Source organism: Rhinoderma darwinii (assembly GCF_050947455.1).
Source record: "Rhinoderma darwinii isolate aRhiDar2 chromosome 3 unlocalized genomic scaffold, aRhiDar2.hap1 SUPER_3_unloc_12, whole genome shotgun sequence".
NCBI lineage: Eukaryota > Metazoa > Chordata > Amphibia > Anura > Rhinodermatidae > Rhinoderma > Rhinoderma darwinii.
The window spans coordinates 122501-141460 of record NW_027461737.1 but is presented as its reverse complement, the minus strand read 5'-3'; the positions used below and the strand labels follow the sequence as shown (position 1 = coordinate 141460).

Sequence of the window (18960 nt, the reverse complement as noted above, 5' to 3'; positions counted from 1 at the left end):
CTGTGACAGAGCCTGAGATATAGCCAGTTGAATACAGAATTGGGAATGAAAGCTGTATACTATAAGATCACACTGTGTTGCTGGACAGGGAAGGGGCAGAAGCTGATTGGACAGCGTCATATAGAAAACATTACACCGCCCAAAGTGAAAAGAAAGAGTCTTGTTTTATAATTCTGGTTATTGATGTGTCTAAAAGTGATAATTCTCCCCGTCGGGGAATCGAACCCCGGTCTCCCGCGTGACAGGCGGGGATACTCTCCACTATACTAACGAGGACCTGCTGATACCAGGGCTCTGTGAGTTGCGTGGAGCAGGCCTAGCGGCGGCGCATGTGTGGCCTGAGTGCATTGTGTAAATGGCATATATGTGGAATGGGTCTGTATGGCGTGTCCGATGCGGAGAGTGGTCTTTGTTTTGGTAACTATGCTATGCCCCCACATCCCTGTGCTCGTTATTCACTATTAATCTGACACCACTGAGACCATTCAACAACTCTAATACAGATTAGTGTGCCCCCCTATGATAGGAAAATGAATAAATATGGCAATGACATATTGTCTTCTCTTTATGTGGTAATAACTTTGGAATTCTTTTATTTATCCAAGCATTCTGAGATTGTTTTCTTGTGACACATTGTACTTTATGTAAGTGGTAAAATGTGGTCGATACAATCCGAATCGTAGAGAAAATTGTAGAGAAAATTAGCATTTTTCTAAATGTATCTGCTTGTAAGACAGATAATAATCCTGGTACTGCAATTTCGTCCTATTTAAAGAGGCTCTGTCACTTGTACTTCCCTATCTCCTAGCTAATTTGATAGGCGCTGTCACACTGATAATACTAGTGAAAATTGTGTCCCAAAACGTTTATTATTTCAAAAGTTATGAGCTTTTTTCTAAATATGTAAATGAGGATTTATAAGACAACTGGGAGGTAACAGCAGCGATTCTCCTGAGGTGGGGCTTCCTCCCAGCCTCTGACTCTGTCCTATCAGCAGGATGCTGTTTCACAGCATTAGGAGACAGTCTAGAGGGAAGGGGGATCCATTCAAACAGCCATATCTCGGGCTGTGGACGACCTAGAACCGCGGTTCTGGTGGCATATGAAAGGGGAGATTCCAATCTTTCATATGACAGTAGAATCACAGTTCTAGCTGTGACAGAGCCTGAGATATAGCCAGTTGAATACAGAATTGGGAATGAAAGCTGTATACTATAAGATCACACTGTGTTGCTGGACAGGGAAGGGGCAGAAGCTGATTGGACAGCGTCATACAGAAAACATTACACCGCCCAAAGTGAAAAGAAAGAGTCTTGTTTTATAATTCTGGTTATTGATGTGTCTAAAAGTGACAATTCTCCCCGTCGGGGAATCGAACCCCGGTCTCCCGCGTGACAGGCGGGGATACTCTCCACTATACTAACGAGGACCTGCTGATACCAGGGCTCTGTGAGTTGCGTGGAGCAGGCCTAGCGGCGGCGCATGTGTGGCCTGAGTGCATTGTGTAAATGGCATATATGTGGAATGGGTCTGTATGGCGTGTCCGATGCGGAGAGTGGTCTTTGTTTTGGTAACTATGCTATGCCCCCACATCCCTGTGCTCGTTATTCACTATTAATCTGACACCACTGAGACCATTCAACAACTCTAATACAGATTAGTGTGCCCCCCTATGATAGGAAAATGAATAAATATGGCAATGACATATTGTCTTCTCTTTATGTGGTAATAACTTTGGAATTCTTTTATTTATCCAAGCATTCTGAGATTGTTTTCTTGTGACACATTGTACTTTATGTAAGTGGTAAAATGTGGTCGATACAATCCGAATCGTAGAGAAAATTGTAGAGAAAATTAGCATTTTTCTAAATGTATCTGCTTGTAAGACAGATAATAATCCTGGTACTGCAATTTCGTCCTATTTAAAGAGGCTCTGTCACTTGTACTTCCCTATCTCCTAGCTAATTTGATAGGCGCTGTCACACTGATAATACTAGTGAAAATTGTGTCCCAAAACGTTTATTATTTCAAAAGTTATGAGCTTTTTTCTAAATATGTAAATGAGGATTTATAAGACAACTGGGAGGTAACAGCAGCGATTCTCCTGAGGTGGGGCTTCCTCCCAGCCTCTGACTCTGTCCTATCAGCAGGATGCTGTTTCACAGCATTAGGAGACAGTCTAGAGGGAAGGGGGATCCATTCAAACAGCCATATCTCGGGCTGTGGACGACCTAGAACCGCGGTTCTGGTGGCATATGAAAGGGGAGATTCCAATCTTTCATATGACAGTAGAATCACAGTTCTAGCTGTGACAGAGCCTGAGATATAGCCAGTTGAATACAGAATTGGGAATGAAAGCTGTATACCATAAGATCATACTGTGTTGCTGGACAGGGAAGGGGCAGAAGCTGATTGGACAGAAGGGGCAGAAGCTGATTGGACAGCGTCATATAGAAAACATTACACCGCCCAAAGTGAAAAGAAAGAGTCTTGTTTTATAATTCTGGTTATTGATGTGTCTAAAAGTGACAATTCTCCCCGTCGGGGAATCGAACCCCGGTCTCCCGCGTGACAGGCGGGGATACTCTCCACTATACTAACGAGTACCTGCTGATACAAGGGCTGTGTGAGTTGCGTGGAGCAGGCCTAGCGGCGGCGCATGTGTGGCCTGAGTGCATTGTGTAAATGGCATATATGTGGAATGGGTCTGTATGGCGTGTCCGATGCGGAGAGTGGTCTTTGTTTTGGTAACTATGCTATGCCCCCACATCCCTGTGCTCGTTATTCACTATTAATCTGACACCACTGAGACCATTCAACAACTCTAATACATATTAGTGTGCCCCCCTATGATAGGAAAATGAATAAATATGGCAATGACATATTGTCTTCTCTTTATGTGGTAATAACTTTGGAATTCTTTTATTTATCCAAGCATTCTGAGATTGTTTTCTTGTGACACATTGTACTTTATGTAAGTGGTAAAATGTGGTCGATACAATCCGAATCGTAGAGAAAATTGTAGAGAAAATTAGCATTTTTCTAAATGTATCTGCTTGTAAGACAGATAATAATCCTGGTACTGCAATTTCGTCCTATTTAAAGAGGCTCTGTCACTTGTACTTCCCTATCTCCTAGCTAATTTGATAGGCGCTGTCACACTGATAATACTAGTGAAAATTGTGTCCCAAAACGTTTATTATTTCAAAAGTTATGAGCTTTTTTCTAAATATGTAAATGAGGATTTATAAGACAACTGGGAGGTAACAGCAGCGATTCTCCTGAGGTGGGGCTTCCTCCCAGCCTCTGACTCTGTCCTATCAGCAGGATGCTGTTTCACAGCATTAGGAGACAGTCTAGAGGGAAGGGGGATCCATTCAAACAGCCATATCTCGGGCTGTGGACGACCTAGAACCGCGGTTCTGGTGGCATATGAAAGGGGAGATTCCAATCTTTCATATGACAGTAGAATCACAGTTCTAGCTGTGACAGAGCCTGAGATATAGCCAGTTGAATACAGAATTGGGAATGAAAGCTGTATACCATAAGATCATACTGTGTTGCTGGACAGGGAAGGGGCAGAAGCTGATTGGACAGAAGGGGCAGAAGCTGATTGGACAGCGTCATATAGAAAACATTACACCTCCCAAAGTGAAAAGAAAGAGTCTTGTTTTATAATTCTGGTTATTGATGTGTCTAAAAGTGACAATTCTCCCCGTCGGGGAATCGAACCCCGGTCTCCCGCGTGACAGGCGGGGATACTCTCCACTATACTAACGAGTACCTGCTGATACAAGGGCTGTGTGAGTTGCGTGGAGCAGGCCTAGCGGCGGCGCATGTGTGGCCTGAGTGCATTGTGTAAATGGCATATATGTGGAATGGGTCTGTATGGCGTGTCCGATGCGGAGAGTGGTCTTTGTTTTGGTAACTATGCTATGCCCCCACATCCCTGTGCTCGTTATTCACTATTAATCTGACACCACTGAGACCATTCAACAACTCTAATACAGATTAGTGTGCCCCCCTATGATAGGAAAATGAATAAATATGGCAATGACATATTGTCTTCTCTTTATGTGGTAATAACTTTGGAATTCTTTTATTTATCCAAGCATTCTGAGATTGTTTTCTTGTGACACATTGTACTTTATGTAAGTGGTAAAATGTGGTCGATACAATCCGAATCGTAGAGAAAATTGTAGAGAAAATTAGCATTTTTCTAAATGTATCTGCTTGTAAGACAGATAATAATCCTGGTACTGCAATTTCGTCCTATTTAAAGAGGCTCTGTCACTTGTACTTCCCTATCTCCTAGCTAATTTGATAGGCGCTGTCACACTGATAATACTAGTGAAAATTGTGTCCCAAAACGTTTATTATTTCAAAAGTTATGAGCTTTTTTCTAAATATGTAAATGAGGATTTATAAGACAACTGGGAGGTAACAGCAGCGATTCTCCTGAGGTGGGGCTTCCTCCCAGCCTCTGACTCTGTCCTATCAGCAGGATGCTGTTTCACAGCATTAGGAGACAGTCTAGAGGGAAGGGGGATCCATTCAAACAGCCATATCTCGGGCTGTGGACGACCTAGAACCGCGGTTCTGGTGGCATATGAAAGGGGAGATTCCAATCTTTCATATGACAGTAGAATCACAGTTCTAGCTGTGACAGAGCCTGAGATATAGCCAGTTGAATACAGAATTGGGAATGAAAGCTGTATACTATAAGATCACACTGTGTTGCTGGACAGGGAAGGGGCAGAAGCTGATTGGACAGCGTCATACAGAAAACATTACACCGCCCAAAGTGAAAAGAAAGAGTCTTGTTTTATAATTCTGGTTATTGATGTGTCTAAAAGTGACAATTCTCCCCGTCGGGGAATCGAACCCCGGTCTCCCGCATGACAGGCGGGGATACTCTCCACTATACTAACGAGGACCTGCTGATACCAGGGCTGTGTGAGTTGCGTGGAGCAGGCCTAGCGGCGGCGCATGTGTGGCCTGAGTGCATTGTGTAAATGGCATATATGTGGAATGGGTCTGTATGGCGTGTCCGATGCGGAGAGTGGTCTTTGTTTTGGTAACTATGCTATGCCCCCACATCCCTGTGCTCGTTATTCACTATTAATCTGACACCACTGAGACCATTCAACAACTCTAATACAGATTAGTGTGCCCCCCTATGATAGGAAAATGAATAAATATGGCAATGACATATTGTCTTCTCTTTATGTGGTAATAACTTTGGAATTCTTTTATTTATCCAAGCATTCTGAGATTGTTTTCTTGTGACACATTGTACTTTATGTAAGTGGTAAAATGTGGTCGATACAATCCGAATCGTAGAGAAAATTGTAGAGAAAATTAGCATTTTTCTAAATGTATCTGCTTGTAAGACAGATAATAATCCTGGTACTGCAATTTCGTCCTATTTAAAGAGGCTCTGTCACTTGTACTTCCCTATCTCCTAGCTAATTTGATAGGCGCTGTCACACTGATAATACTAGTGAAAATTGTGTCCCAAAACGTTTATTATTTCAAAAGTAATGAGCTTTTTTCTAAATATGTAAATGAGGATTTATAAGACAACTGGGAGGTAACAGCAGCGATTCTCCTGAGGTGGGGCTTCCTCCCAGCCTCTGACTCTGTCCTATCAGCAGGATGCTGTTTCACAGCATTAGGAGACAGTCTAGAGGGAAGGGGGATCCATTCAAACAGCCATATCTCGGGCTGTGGACGACCTAGAACCGCGGTTCTGGTGGCATATGAAAGGGGAGATTCCAATCTTTCATATGACAGTAGAATCACAGTTCTAGCTGTGACAGAGCCTGAGATATAGCCAGTTGAATACAGAATTGGGAATGAAAGCTGTATACTATAAGATCACACTGTGTTGCTGGACAGGGAAGGGGCAGAAGCTGATTGGACAGCGTCATATAGAAAACATTACACCGCCCAAAGTGAAAAGAAAGAGTCTTGTTTTATAATTCTGGTTATTGATGTGTCTAAAAGTGATAATTCTCCCCGTCGGGGAATCGAACCCCGGTCTCCCGCATGACAGGCGGGGATACTCTCCACTATACTAACGAGGACCTGCTGATACCAGGGCTGTGTGAGTTGCGTGGAGCAGGCCTAGCGGCGGCGCATGTGTGGCCTGAGTGCATTGTGTAAATGGCATATATGTGGAATGGGTCTGTATGGCGTGTCCGATGCGGAGAGTGGTCTTTGTTTTGGTAACTATGCTATGCCCCCACATCCCTGTGCTCGTTATTCACTATTAATCTGACACCACTGAGACCATTCAACAACTCTAATACAGATTAGTGTGCCCCCCTATGATAGGAAAATGAATAAATATGGCAATGACATATTGTCTTCTCTTTATGTGGTAATAACTTTGGAATTCTTTTATTTATCCAAGCATTCTGAGATTGTTTTCTTGTGACACATTGTACTTTATGTAAGTGGTAAAATGTGGTCGATACAATCCGAATCGTAGAGAAAATTGTAGAGAAAATTAGCATTTTTCTAAATGTATCTGCTTGTAAGACAGATAATAATCCTGGTACTGCAATTTCGTCCTATTTAAAGAGGCTCTGTCACTTGTACTTCCCTATCTCCTAGCTAATTTGATAGGCGCTGTCACACTGATAATACTAGTGAAAATTGTGTCCCAAAACGTTTATTATTTCAAAAGTAATGAGCTTTTTTCTAAATATGTAAATGAGGATTTATAAGACAACTGGGAGGTAACAGCAGCGATTCTCCTGAGGTGGGGCTTCCTCCCAGCCTCTGACTCTGTCCTATCAGCAGGATGCTGTTTCACAGCATTAGGAGACAGTCTAGAGGGAAGGGGGATCCATTCAAACAGCCATATCTCGGGCTGTGGACGACCTAGAACCGCGGTTCTGGTGGCATATGAAAGGGGAGATTCCAATCTTTCATATGACAGTAGAATCACAGTTCTAGCTGTGACAGAGCCTGAGATATAGCCAGTTGAATACAGAATTGGGAATGAAAGCTGTATACTATAAGATCACACTGTGTTGCTGGACAGGGAAGGGGCAGAAGCTGATTGGACAGCGTCATACAGAAAACATTACACCGCCCAAAGTGAAAAGAAAGAGTCTTGTTTTATAATTCTGGTTATTGATGTGTCTAAAAGTGACAATTCTCCCCGTCGGGGAATCGAACCCCGGTCTCCCGCATGACAGGCGGGGATACTCTCCACTATACTAACGAGGACCTGCTGATACCAGGGCTGTGTGAGTTGCGTGGAGCAGGCCTAGCGGCGGCGCATGTGTGGCCTGAGTGCATTGTGTAAATGGCATATATGTGGAATGGGTCTGTATGGCGTGTCCGATGCGGAGAGTGGTCTTTGTTTTGGTAACTATGCTATGCCCCCACATCCCTGTGCTCGTTATTCACTATTAATCTGACACCACTGAGACCATTCAACAACTCTAATACAGATTAGTGTGCCCCCCTATGATAGGAAAATGAATAAATATGGCAATGACATATTGTCTTCTCTTTATGTGGTAATAACTTTGGAATTCTTTTATTTATCCAAGCATTCTGAGATTGTTTTCTTGTGACACATTGTACTTTATGTAAGTGGTAAAATGTGGTCGATACAATCCGAATCGTAGAGAAAATTGTAGAGAAAATTAGCATTTTTCTAAATGTATCTGCTTGTAAGACAGATAATAATCCTGGTACTGCAATTTCGTCCTATTTAAAGAGGCTCTGTCACTTGTACTTCCCTATCTCCTAGCTAATTTGATAGGCGCTGTCACACTGATAATACTAGTGAAAATTGTGTCCCAAAACGTTTATTATTTCAAAAGTAATGAGCTTTTTTCTAAATATGTAAATGAGGATTTATAAGACAACTGGGAGGTAACAGCAGCGATTCTCCTGAGGTGGGGCTTCCTCCCAGCCTCTGACTCTGTCCTATCAGCAGGATGCTGTTTCACAGCATTAGGAGACAGTCTAGAGGGAAGGGGGATCCATTCAAACAGCCATATCTCGGGCTGTGGACGACCTAGAACCGCGGTTCTGGTGGCATATGAAAGGGGAGATTCCAATCTTTCATATGACAGTAGAATCACAGTTCTAGCTGTGACAGAGCCTGAGATATAGCCAGTTGAATACAGAATTGGGAATGAAAGCTGTATACTATAAGATCACACTGTGTTGCTGGACAGGGAAGGGGCAGAAGCTGATTGGACAGCGTCATACAGAAAACATTACACCGCCCAAAGTGAAAAGAAAGAGTCTTGTTTTATAATTCTGGTTATTGATGTGTCTAAAAGTGACAATTCTCCCCGTCGGGGAATCGAACCCCGGTCTCCCGCATGACAGGCGGGGATACTCTCCACTATACTAACGAGGACCTGCTGATACCAGGGCTGTGTGAGTTGCGTGGAGCAGGCCTAGCGGCGGCGCATGTGTGGCCTGAGTGCATTGTGTAAATGGCATATATGTGGAATGGGTCTGTATGGCGTGTCCGATGCGGAGAGTGGTCTTTGTTTTGGTAACTATGCTATGCCCCCACATCCCTGTGCTCGTTATTCACTATTAATCTGACACCACTGAGACCATTCAACAACTCTAATACAGATTAGTGTGCCCCCCTATGATAGGAAAATGAATAAATATGGCAATGACATATTGTCTTCTCTTTATGTGGTAATAACTTTGGAATTCTTTTATTTATCCAAGCATTCTGAGATTGTTTTCTTGTGACACATTGTACTTTATGTAAGTGGTAAAATGTGGTCGATACAATCCGAATCGTAGAGAAAATTGTAGAGAAAATTAGCATTTTTCTAAATGTATCTGCTTGTAAGACAGATAATAATCCTGGTACTGCAATTTCGTCCTATTTAAAGAGGCTCTGTCACTTGTACTTCCCTATCTCCTAGCTAATTTGATAGGCGCTGTCACACTGATAATACTAGTGAAAATTGTGTCCCAAAACGTTTATTATTTCAAAAGTAATGAGCTTTTTTCTAAATATGTAAATGAGGATTTATAAGACAACTGGGAGGTAACAGCAGCGATTCTCCTGAGGTGGGGCTTCCTCCCAGCCTCTGACTCTGTCCTATCAGCAGGATGCTGTTTCACAGCATTAGGAGACAGTCTAGAGGGAAGGGGGATCCATTCAAACAGCCATATCTCGGGCTGTGGACGACCTAGAACCGCGGTTCTGGTGGCATATGAAAGGGGAGATTCCAATCTTTCATATGACAGTAGAATCACAGTTCTAGCTGTGACAGAGCCTGAGATATAGCCAGTTGAATACAGAATTGGGAATGAAAGCTGTATACTATAAGATCACACTGTGTTGCTGGACAGGGAAGGGGCAGAAGCTGATTGGACAGCGTCATACAGAAAACATTACACCGCCCAAAGTGAAAAGAAAGAGTCTTGTTTTATAATTCTGGTTATTGATGTGTCTAAAAGTGACAATTCTCCCCGTCGGGGAATCGAACCCCGGTCCCCCGCATGACAGGCGAGGATACTCTCCACTATACTAACGAGGACCTGCTGATACCAGGGCTGTGTGAGTTGCGTGGAGCAGGCCTAGCGGCGGCGCATGTGTGGCCTGAGTGCATTGTGTAAATGGCATATATGTGGAATGGGTCTGTATGGCGTGTCCGATGCGGAGAGTGGTCTTTGTTTTGGTAACTATGCTATGCCCCCACATCCCTGTGCTCGTTATTCACTATTAATCTGACACCACTGAGACCATTCAACAACTCTAATACAGATTAGTGTGCCCCCCTATGATAGGAAAATGAATAAATATGGCAATGACATATTGTCTTCTCTTTATGTGGTAATAACTTTGGAATTCTTTTATTTATCCAAGCATTCTGAGATTGTTTTCTTGTGACACATTGTACTTTATGTAAGTGGTAAAATGTGGTCGATACAATCCGAATCGTAGAGAAAATTGTAGAGAAAATTAGCATTTTTCTAAATGTATCTGCTTGTAAGACAGATAATAATCCTGGTACTGCAATTTCGTCCTATTTAAAGAGGCTCTGTCACTTGTACTTCCCTATCTCCTAGCTAATTTGATAGGCGCTGTCACACTGATAATACTAGTGAAAATTGTGTCCCAAAACGTTTATTATTTCAAAAGTAATGAGCTTTTTTCTAAATATGTAAATGAGGATTTATAAGACAACTGGGAGGTAACAGCAGCGATTCTCCTGAGGTGGGGCTTCCTCCCAGCCTCTGACTCTGTCCTATCAGCAGGATGCTGTTTCACAGCATTAGGAGACAGTCTAGAGGGAAGGGGGATCCATTCAAACAGCCATATCTCGGGCTGTGGACGACCTAGAACCGCGGTTCTGGTGGCATATGAAAGGGGAGATTCCAATCTTTCATATGACAGTAGAATCACAGTTCTAGCTGTGACAGAGCCTGAGATATAGCCAGTTGAATACAGAATTGGGAATGAAAGCTGTATACTATAAGATCACACTGTGTTGCTGGACAGGGAAGGGGCAGAAGCTGATTGGACAGCGTCATACAGAAAACATTACACCGCCCAAAGTGAAAAGAAAGAGTCTTGTTTTATAATTCTGGTTATTGATGTGTCTAAAAGTGACAATTCTCCCCGTCGGGGAATCGAACCCCGGTCCCCCGCATGACAGGCGAGGATACTCTCCACTATACTAACGAGGACCTGCTGATACCAGGGCTGTGTGAGTTGCGTGGAGCAGGCCTAGCGGCGGCGCATGTGTGGCCTGAGTGCATTGTGTAAATGGCATATATGTGGAATGGGTCTGTATGGCGTGTCCGATGCGGAGAGTGGTCTTTGTTTTGGTAACTATGCTATGCCCCCACATCCCTGTGCTCGTTATTCACTATTAATCTGACACCACTGAGACCATTCAACAACTCTAATACAGATTAGTGTGCCCCCCTATGATAGGAAAATGAATAAATATGGCAATGACATATTGTCTTCTCTTTATGTGGTAATAACTTTGGAATTCTTTTATTTATCCAAGCATTCTGAGATTGTTTTCTTGTGACACATTGTACTTTATGTAAGTGGTAAAATGTGGTCGATACAATCCGAATCGTAGAGAAAATTGTAGAGAAAATTAGCATTTTTCTAAATGTATCTGCTTGTAAGACAGATAATAATCCTGGTACTGCAATTTCGTCCTATTTAAAGAGGCTCTGTCACTTGTACTTCCCTATCTCCTAGCTAATTTGATAGGCGCTGTCACACTGATAATACTAGTGAAAATTGTGTCCCAAAACGTTTATTATTTCAAAAGTTATGAGCTTTTTTCTAAATATGTAAATGAGGATTTATAAGACAACTGGGAGGTAACAGCAGCGATTCTCCTGAGGTGGGGCTTCCTCCCAGCCTCTGACTCTGTCCTATCAGCAGGATGCTGTTTCACAGCATTAGGAGACAGTCTAGAGGGAAGGGGGATCCATTCAAACAGGCATATCTCGGGCTGTGGACGACCTAGAACCGCGGTTCTGGTGGCATATGAAAGGGGAGATTCCAATCTTTCATATGACAGTAGAATCACAGTTCTAGCTGTGACAGAGCCTGAGATATAGCCAGTTGAATACAGAATTGGGAATGAAAGCTGTATACTATAAGATCACACTGTGTTGCTGGACAGGGAAGGGGCAGAAGCTGATTGGACAGCGTCATACAGAAAACATTACACCGCCCAAAGTGAAAAGAAAGAGTCTTGTTTTATAATTCTGGTTATTGATGTGTCTAAAAGTGACAATTCTCCCCGTCGGGGAATCGAACCCCGGTCCCCCGCATGACAGGCGAGGATACTCTCCACTATACTAACGAGGACCTGCTGATACCAGGGCTGTGTGAGTTGCGTGGAGCAGGCCTAGCGGCGGCGCATGTGTGGCCTGAGTGCATTGTGTAAATGGCATATATGTGGAATGGGTCTGTATGGCGTGTCCGATGCGGAGAGTGGTCTTTGTTTTGGTAACTATGCTATGCCCCCACATCCCTGTGCTCGTTATTCACTATTAATCTGACACCACTGAGACCATTCAACAACTCTAATACAGATTAGTGTGCCCCCCTATGATAGGAAAATGAATAAATATGGCAATGACATATTGTCTTCTCTTTATGTGGTAATAACTTTGGAATTCTTTTATTTATCCAAGCATTCTGAGATTGTTTTCTTGTGACACATTGTACTTTATGTAAGTGGTAAAATGTGGTCGATACAATCCGAATCGTAGAGAAAATTGTAGAGAAAATTAGCATTTTTCTAAATGTATCTGCTTGTAAGACAGATAATAATCCTGGTACTGCAATTTCGTCCTATTTAAAGAGGCTCTGTCACTTGTACTTCCCTATCTCCTAGCTAATTTGATAGGCGCTGTCACACTGATAATACTAGTGAAAATTGTGTCCCAAAACGTTTATTATTTCAAAAGTTATGAGCTTTTTTCTAAATATGTAAATGAGGATTTATAAGACAACTGGGAGGTAACAGCAGCGATTCTCCTGAGGTGGGGCTTCCTCCCAGCCTCTGACTCTGTCCTATCAGCAGGATGCTGTTTCACAGCATTAGGAGACAGTCTAGAGGGAAGGGGGATCCATTCAAACAGCCATATCTCGGGCTGTGGACGACCTAGAACCGCGGTTCTGGTGGCATATGAAAGGGGAGATTCCAATCTTTCATATGACAGTAGAATCACAGTTCTAGCTGTGACAGAGCCTGAGATATAGCCAGTTGAATACAGAATTGGGAATGAAATCTGTATACTATAAGATCACACTGTGTTGCTGGACAGGGAAGGGGCAGAAGCTGATTGGACAGAAGGGGCAGAAGCTGATTGGACAGCGTCATATAGAAAACATTACACCGCCCAAAGTGAAAAGAAAGAGTCTTGTTTTATAATTCTGGTTATTGATGTGTCTAAAAGTGACAATTCTCCCCGTCGGGGAATCGAACCCCGGTCTCCCGCGTGACAGGCGGGGATACTCTCCACTATACTAACGAGGACCTGCTGATACCAGGGCTGTGTGAGTTGCGTGGAGCAGGCCTAGCGGCGGCGCATGTGTGGCCTGAGTGCATTGTGTAAATGGCATATATGTGGAATGGGTCTGTATGGCGTGTCCGATGCGGAGAGTGGTCTTTGTTTTGGTAACTATGCTATGCCCCCACATCCCTGTGCTCGTTATTCACTATTAATCTGACACCACTGAGACCATTCAACAACTCTAATACAGATTAGTGTGCCCCCCTATGATAGGAAAATGAATAAATATGGCAATGACATATTGTCTTCTCTTTATGTGGTAATAACTTTGGAATTCTTTTATTTATCCAAGCATTCTGAGATTGTTTTCTTGTGACACATTGTACTTTATGTAAGTGGTAAAATGTGGTCGATACAATCCGAATCGTAGAGAAAATTGTAGAGAAAATTAGCATTTTTCTAAATGTATCTGCTTGTAAGACAGATAATAATCCTGGTACTGCAGGATGGGATGCAGAGCACAATGGATTAGCAGTCCATCGCCTTAACCACTCGGCCACCTCGTCAACTTATTTTCATTTTTTTCTTTGGTTAGTTTCCAGCTGTTTTATAACCAAACCTGATCCCTAAAAAGTGTTTTACAAATTTTGAGAAGTGTCAGTAATATGTATTCTAAATTTATTTTCCCTTATTTAAAATCAAATCTTTTCTTGTTTATAAAAATGTCATTAAATGGCATGCAAGAACTAGATGAGTGTATATATAGGTCTACTAGAACACATCTACAAAAAAAAACATTTGTAGTAATAGTTCCATGCAAACATTTTCTAGAAGGTTTCACAAGTTTTTAGAGTTCTGCTCCTCTAATCGGCTTAACAAATTTCAACCTGTTTTGGCAGTATTAGCCCTGCCTGCAATCTTGGGCTTTGGAAGACAATAAGGGTCATTTACAAAAACACCCGACGAGGATGGGATGCAGAGCACAATGGATTAGCAGTCCATCGCCTTAACCACTCGGCCACCTCGTCAACTTATTTTCATTTTTTTCTTTGGTTAGTTTCCAGCTGTTTTATAACCAAACCTGATCCCTAAAAAGTGTTTTACAAATTTTGAGAAGTGTCAGTAATATGTATTCTAAATTTATTTTCCCTTATTTAAAATCAAATATTTTCTTGTTTATAAAAATGTCATTAAATGGCATGCAAGAACTAGATGAGTGTATACATAGGTCTACTAGAACACATCTACAAAAAAAAACATTTGTAGTAATAGTTCCATGCAAACATTTTCTAGAAGGTTTATCATTTACACAAGTTTTTAGAGTTCTGGTCCTCTAATCGGCTTAACAAATTTCAACCTGTTTTGGCAGTATTAGCCCTGCCTGCAATCTTGGGCTTTGGAAGACAATAAGGGTCATTTACAAAAACACCCGACGAGGATGGGATGCAGAGCACAATGGATTAGCAGTCCATCGCCTTAACCACTCGGCCACCTCGTCAACTTATTTTCATTTTTTTTCTTTGGTTAGTTTCCAGCTGTTTTATAACCAAACCTGATCCCTAAAAAGTGTTTTACAAATTTTGAGAAGTGTCAGTAATATGTATTCTAAATTTATTTTCCCTTATTTAAAATCAAATCTTTTCTTGTTTATAAAAATGTCATTGAATGGCATGCAAGAACTAGATGAGTGTATATATAGGTCTACTAGAACACATCTACAAAAAAAAACATTTGTAGTAATAGTTCCATGCAAACATTTTCTAGAAGGTTTCACAAGTTTTTAGAGTTCTGCTCCTCTAATCGGCTTAACAAATTTCAACCTGTTTTGGCAGTATTAGCCCTGCCTGCAATCTTGGGCTTTGGAAGACAATAATGGTCATTTACAAAAACACCCAACGAGGATGGGATTTGAACCCATGCATGCAGAGCACAATGGATTAGCAGTCTATCGCCTTAACCACTCGGCCACCTCGTCAACTTATTTTCATTTTTTTTCTTTGGTTAGTTTCCAGCTGTTTTATAACCAAACCTGATCCCTAAAAAGTGTTTTACAAATTTTGAGAAGTGTCAGTAATATGTATTCTAAATTTATTTTCCCTTATTTAAAATCAAATCTTTTCTTGTTTATAAAAATGTCATTAAATGGCATGCAAGAACTAGATGAGTGTATATATAGGTCTACTAGAACACATCTACAAAAAAAAACATTTGTAGTAATAGTTCCATGCAAACATTTTCTAGAAGGTTTCACAAGTTTTTAGAGTTCTGCTCCTCTAATCGGCTTAACAAATTTCAACCTGTTTTGGCAGTATTAGCCCTGCCTGCAATCTTGGGCTTTGGAAGACAATAAGGGTCATTTACAAAAACACCCGACGAGGATGGGATGCAGAGCACAATGGATTAGCAGTCCATCGCCTTAACCACTCGGCCACCTCGTCAACTTATTTTCATTTTTTTCTTTGGTTAGTTTCCAGCTGTTTTATAACCAAACCTGATCCCTAAAAAGTGTTTTACAAATTTTGAGAAGTGTCAGTAATATGTATTCTAAATTTATTTTCCCTTATTTAAAATCAAATATTTTCTTGTTTATAAAAATGTCATTAAATGGCATGCAAGAACTAGATGAGTGTATACATAGGTCTACTAGAACACATCTACAAAAAAAAACATTTGTAGTAATAGTTCCATGCAAACATTTTCTAGAAGGTTTATCATTTACACAAGTTTTTAGAGTTCTGCTCCTCTAATCGGCTTAACAAATTTCAACCTGTTTTGGCAGTATTAGCCCTGCCTGCAATCTTGGGCTTTGGAAGACAATAAGGGTCATTTACAAAAACACCCGACGAGGATGGGATGCAGAGCACAATGGATTAGCAGTCCATCGCCTTAACCACTCGGCCACCTCGTCAACTTATTTTCATTTTTTTTCTTTGGTTAGTTTCCAGCTGTTTTATAACCAAACCTGATCCCTAAAAAGTGTTTTACAAATTTTGAGAAGTGTCAGTAATATGTATTCTAAATTTATTTTCCCTTATTTAAAATCAAATCTTTTCTTGTTTATAAAAATGTTATTAAATGGCATGCAAGAACTAGATGAGTGTATACATAGGTCTACTAGAACACATCTACAAAAAAAATATTTGTAGTAATAGTTCCATGCAAACATTTTCTAGAAGGTTTATCATTTACACAAGTTTTTAGAGTTCTGCTCCTCTAATCGGCTTAACAAATTTCAACCTGTTTTGGCAGTATTAGCCCTGCCTGCAATCTTGGGCTTTGGAAGACAATAAGGGTCATTTACAAAAACACCCGACGAGGATGGGATGCAGAGCACAATGGATTAGCAGTCCATCGCCTTAACCACTCGGCCACCTCGTCAACTTATTTTCATTTTTTTTCTTTGGTTAGTTTCCAGCTGTTTTATAACCAAACCTGATCCCTAAAAAGTGTTTTACAAATTTTGAGAAGTGTCAGTAATATGTATTCTAAATTTATTTTCCCTTATTTAAAATCAAATCTTTTCTTGTTTATAAAAATGTCATTAAATGGCATGCAAGAACTAGATGAGTGTATATATAGGTCTACTAGAACACATCTACAAAAAAAAACATTTGTAGTAATAGTTCCATGCAAACATTTTCTAGAAGGTTTCACAAGTTTTTAGAGTTCTGCTCCTCTAATCGGCTTAACAAATTTCAACCTGTTTTGGCAGTATTAGCCCTGCCTGCAATCTTGGGCTTTGGAAGACAATAAGGGTCATTTACAAAAACACCCGACGAGGATGGGATGCAGAGCACAATGGATTAGCAGTCCATCGCCTTAACCACTCGGCCACCTCGTCAACTTATTTTCATTTTTTTCTTTGGTTAGTTTCCAGCTGTTTTATAACTAAACCTGATCCCTAAAAAGTGTTTTACAAATTTTGAGAAGTGTCAGTAATATGTATTCTAAATTTATTTTCCCTTATTTAAAATCAAATATTTTCTTGTTTATAAAAATGTCATTAAATGGCATGCAAGAACTAGATGAGTGTATACATAGGTCTACTAGAACACATCTACAAAAAAAAACATTTGTAGTAATAGTTCCATGCAAACATTTTCTAGAAGGTTTATCATTTACACAAGTTTTTAGAGTTCTGCTCCTCTAATCGGCTTAACAAATTTCAACCTGTTTTGGCAGTATTAGCCCTGCCTGCAATCTTGGGCTTTGGAAGACAATAAGGGTCATTTACAAAAACAACCAACGAGGATGGGATTTGAACCCATGCATGCAGTGCACAATGGATTAGCAGTCCATCGCCTTAACCACTCGGCCACCTCGTCAACTTATTTTCATTTTTTTTCTTTGGTTAGTTTCCAGCTGTTTTATAACCAAACCTGATCCCTAAAAAGTGTTTTACAAATTTTGAGAAGTGTCAGTAATATGTATTCTAAATTTATTTTCCCTTATTTAAAATCAAATCTTTTCTTGTTTATAAAAATGTTATTAAATGGCATGCAAGAACTAGATGAGTGTATACATAGGTCTACTAGAACACATCTACAAAAAAAATATTTGTAGTAATAGTTCCATGCAAACATTTTCTAGAAGGTTTATCATTTACACAAGTTTTTAGAGTTCTGCTCCTCTAATCGGCTTAACAAATTTCAACCTGTTTTGGCAGTATTAGCCCTGCCTGCAATCTTGGGCTTTGGAAGACAATAAGGGTCATTTACAAAAACACCCGACAAGGATGGGATGCAGAGCACAATGGATTAGCAGTCCATCGCCTTAACCACTCGGCCACCTCATCAACTTATTTTCATTTTTTTCTTTGGTTAGTTTCCAGCTGTTTTATAACCAAACCTGATCCCTAAAAAGTGTTTTACAAATTTTGAGAAGTGTCAGTAATATGTATTCTAAATTTATTTTCCCTTATTTAAAATCAAATCTTTTCTTGTTTATAAAAATGTCATTAAATGGCATGCAAGAACTAGATGAGTGTATATATAGGTCTACTAGAATACATCTACAAAAAAAAACATTTGTAGTAATAGTTCCATGCAAACATTTTCTAGAAGGTTTCACAAGTTTTTAGAGTTCTGCTCCTCTAATCGGCTTAACAAATTTCAACCTGTTTTGGCAGTATTAGCCCTGCCTGCAATCTTGGGCTTTGGAAGACAATAAGGGTCATTTACAAAAACACCCGACGAGGATGGGATGCAGAGCACAATGGATTAGCAGTCCATCGCCTTAACCACTCGGCCACCTCGTCAACTTATTTTCATTTTTTTCTTTGGTTAGTTTCCAGCTGTTTTATAACTAAACCTGATCCCTAAAAAGTGTTTTACAAATTTTGAGAAGTGTCAGTAATATGTATTCTAAATTTATTTTCCCTTATTTAAAATCAAATATTTTCTTGTTTATAAAAATGTCATTAAATGGCATGCAAGAACTAGATGAGTGTATACATAGGTCTACTAGAACACATCTACAAAAAAAAACATTTGTAGTAATAGTTCCATGCAAACATTTTCTAGAAGGTTTATCATTTACACAAGTTTTTAGAGTTCTGCTCCTCTAATCGGCTTAACAAATTTCAACCTGTTTTGGCAGTATTAGCCCTGCCTGCAATCTTGGGCTTTGGAAGACAATAAGGGTCATTTACAAAAACACCCGACGAGGATGGGATGCAGAGCACAATGGATTAGCAGTCCATCGCCTTAACCACTCGGCCACCTCGTCAACTTATTTTCATTTTTTTTCTTTGGTTAGTTTCCAGCTGTTTTATAACCAAACCTGATCCCTAAAAAGTGTTTTACAAATTTTGAGAAGTGTCAGTAATATGTATTCTAAATTTATTTTCCCTTATTTAAAATCAAATCTTTTCTTGTTTATAAAAATGTCATTGAATGGCATGCAAGAACTAGATGAGTGTATATATAGGTCTACTAGAACACATCTACAAAA

The 18960-nt window shown here is 40.5% G+C and overlaps 12 non-coding genes across 12 annotated transcripts; all 12 read right to left on the bottom strand.

Annotated features, from left to right (window-relative positions):
* Window positions 1-204: 204 nt before the first annotated feature.
* TRNAD-GUC (transfer RNA aspartic acid (anticodon GUC)) lies at window positions 205-276 on the bottom strand. Its single transcript has one exon. It is a non-coding gene; the product is annotated as a tRNA-Asp (tRNA).
* A 1081-nt stretch (window positions 277-1357) lies between these two features.
* Window positions 1358-1429, bottom strand: TRNAD-GUC (transfer RNA aspartic acid (anticodon GUC)). Its single transcript has one exon. It is a non-coding gene; the product is annotated as a tRNA-Asp (tRNA).
* Window positions 1430-4864: 3435 nt separating this feature from the next.
* TRNAD-GUC (transfer RNA aspartic acid (anticodon GUC)) lies at window positions 4865-4936 on the bottom strand. The gene has a single exon. It is a non-coding gene; the product is annotated as a tRNA-Asp (tRNA).
* Window positions 4937-6017: 1081 nt separating this feature from the next.
* TRNAD-GUC (transfer RNA aspartic acid (anticodon GUC)) lies at window positions 6018-6089 on the bottom strand. Its single transcript has one exon. It is a non-coding gene; the product is annotated as a tRNA-Asp (tRNA).
* A 1081-nt stretch (window positions 6090-7170) lies between these two features.
* On the bottom strand, window positions 7171-7242 carry TRNAD-GUC (transfer RNA aspartic acid (anticodon GUC)). The gene has a single exon. It is a non-coding gene; the product is annotated as a tRNA-Asp (tRNA).
* Window positions 7243-8323: 1081 nt separating this feature from the next.
* On the bottom strand, window positions 8324-8395 carry TRNAD-GUC (transfer RNA aspartic acid (anticodon GUC)). Its single transcript has one exon. It is a non-coding gene; the product is annotated as a tRNA-Asp (tRNA).
* Window positions 8396-9476: 1081 nt separating this feature from the next.
* On the bottom strand, window positions 9477-9548 carry TRNAD-GUC (transfer RNA aspartic acid (anticodon GUC)). The gene has a single exon. It is a non-coding gene; the product is annotated as a tRNA-Asp (tRNA).
* Window positions 9549-10629: 1081 nt separating this feature from the next.
* TRNAD-GUC (transfer RNA aspartic acid (anticodon GUC)) lies at window positions 10630-10701 on the bottom strand. Its single transcript has one exon. It is a non-coding gene; the product is annotated as a tRNA-Asp (tRNA).
* Window positions 10702-11782: 1081 nt separating this feature from the next.
* Window positions 11783-11854, bottom strand: TRNAD-GUC (transfer RNA aspartic acid (anticodon GUC)). Its single transcript has one exon. It is a non-coding gene; the product is annotated as a tRNA-Asp (tRNA).
* Window positions 11855-12959: 1105 nt separating this feature from the next.
* TRNAD-GUC (transfer RNA aspartic acid (anticodon GUC)) lies at window positions 12960-13031 on the bottom strand. Its single transcript has one exon. It is a non-coding gene; the product is annotated as a tRNA-Asp (tRNA).
* Window positions 13032-14901: 1870 nt separating this feature from the next.
* Window positions 14902-14983, bottom strand: TRNAS-GCU (transfer RNA serine (anticodon GCU)). Its single transcript has one exon. It is a non-coding gene; the product is annotated as a tRNA-Ser (tRNA).
* Window positions 14984-17251: 2268 nt separating this feature from the next.
* Window positions 17252-17333, bottom strand: TRNAS-GCU (transfer RNA serine (anticodon GCU)). Its single transcript has one exon. It is a non-coding gene; the product is annotated as a tRNA-Ser (tRNA).
* Between the last annotated feature and the right edge of the window lie 1627 nt (window positions 17334-18960).